We start from the raw sequence: 2382 nt of genomic DNA on the forward strand, positions 1-2382 counted from the left end.
CCAAAGGCAGGCTTAACTTAATGTGATTTAACTCCTGTAGGTTTCATGATGACTAAATCGGAAGTTGAATGTGAGGGGAGCTCATGCATTACTAACTTGGCCTAATATGGTGAACAGGATATAGTCTCATTTCTCTCTTGTGCAACTCTTCTGAAGTCAGTAGTTACTTCAGGAACTCTGGTTTCCTAGCCTTTTCTCTCTTTCTGAGACTGTATGCCTTTTAAAGATGCACACTCGGTAACAATCTCTTTTGCTTATTTTTTCTTAGCTTTTTCACAAGAGGATGGGAGTAACAGTACCTGCTCAGAGAGAGCCGAGCCAATACTTCTCAAGTATTCCACTGCTCTTGTGTTCTTGGTGTTCACTCATTTCCTGAAATGGGCACTACTGAAACCTCTTACAATGCACAGTCTCAGTACTCTAATGTACAAGAATGTTATTTACACCATAAAAAGTATTACATGTACTTTTTATAAGTACGTTATTATGTTTTAGAAGAAGCCAATGTAATAGTTCTACAGTTTACTGATTTTCTGTATTTGATAACACAATCTCTTCCAAACAATCAGCACTTAAGTCAGTGTCAGTTTGTATCACATAAAAAGCGAGAACATTTAAATATCTTTTGAAATACACATGACAACATGGATCTCTGGACTATGATTTTGGTTTTATTAAGAATTATCAGTTTGCTTGTTTACTATGCATAGACATCAGCTTATGTAGAGACACTTTCAAGACTTAAAGACTATATGCTTTTGAAGCGAGAAAAAATGATCTTTCAGGCTTGCATGCTTTGTCAGCTCAATGTTATCAGGTCATGCATATGTTGAGTAATTTCTATTTCACTCAACAATACCTAGCTCGATTCCAAAATATGTGACACAACAAATGCAAGAAGAAGAAATTACCAATTTTCAGTTTACTTGGTTTTTATCAGGGAAATTAAACAAAACAAAACAAAACAAAACAAAACAAAACTATCATGTTCAATGCACTGGTTGGTTATGTAGGATTGAACTTCCTATGATTTGTAATGCTAGAAATATGCAAGTTTCTAATCCTATAGATACAAATGGTCTGACTGAAGTTCATGAAAATGGGCTTCAAGATCCAAGCACGTGAATGAGTGTTCTCTGGATTAAAAACTATTACATTACACTCTCGAGCTATAACATGAGCACTTTATCACACCAGACACTTAACCCATACCTGCTTTTAAAAATTAGAATCAATTTTTCTTTTGGCTCTTTGTAGCCAAAGTCTCCCTTTTACGGTTTCAAAGCAGTGCTCAGAGTTTCCTAGACAGCTGGGTGAAGTACCTCCCACACAAATTCTATTCTATTTGAGACAGACAGATAAGCGCTTGTAGTCCACCACAGTCATGAGAAAAGCCCGGTCTGACAGACATGTTTGAATCACAAGGACTTTGCACGCAGCTGAACACAAACACAACAAATTCACTCACCACGAACACTGGTAGAGGTTCTCAGGTGTATTGGTATAGAGGCAAGATCCTTTACTAGAAAATAAACATGTGAGGCTGGGCCTGTCCAATGCCCAGCTCTTGTATCTCTGGGAGTTCTCCAAGTCGCCAAGCCAATGGGATGGTGCTTCTCTCCACCTACTCTGTTGTATCTGGGCCACTGTAAGAAAAGAAATGCAAAGATGCAAAGGGCAAATGGGAGTAAGACCCATGTAGCTTTGTTTGCAGGGACACCTGGAGAGGATGGAAGAAGTTTTGCATTTCCAAGAGAACCTATAAGTTTTCCCATAGATATTGGATAAAACACATAAACAGCATCTGCTGATCACAGGGGTGATCTGCCTACTGAGCTGCAGATTCAGGCTTCCTTTTCTGTACTCTACTACAGTCTCATGAATTTTGCATTCTTTCCAGCTCGGTGCCTCAAATCACCCTGGTGAGGCCTGGCATCATCCCTGTGTGTGTTTTAATGCCTAAACCAGTTGTTCAAGAGCACTGTGATTAGGCTCTGTACCTCTAATGATGATTTTCATCTTGCTTAATATGAAGACTGCAAGAAGCATTTTCTTTGTATTTTAGAAATTACTTGCTGCATCACATATGAAACAATCCCAAGCCTACACCCTGTAGCTTGTGGAATACACAAGATGTTCTTTTTGGATTGTGGTTGCTGAAATGGAACATCTGCATTTCCAAGAGCAACCAAACCCTCTGAATCAAAGGGCTGTGGTAATAGCCAGCACAAAACGAGAGAGAGTGAAATGTTGTTGTAGCCTGTATTTTTGCTTTAACCATACATGCTTCTCAGTAGAAAACAAAAACAAAGATGCAGGCAGCTGTGGACAAAATGTAGAATGCTGTTTCTTTTTTTTTTTTCTCTGAATAAAACAAAATAG

The sequence above is a fragment of the Lepidothrix coronata genome, unplaced genomic scaffold, assembly GCF_001604755.1.
Source record: "Lepidothrix coronata isolate B3197 unplaced genomic scaffold, Lepidothrix_coronata-1.0 Scaffold6, whole genome shotgun sequence".
Classification (NCBI taxonomy): Eukaryota; Metazoa; Chordata; class Aves; order Passeriformes; family Pipridae; genus Lepidothrix; species Lepidothrix coronata.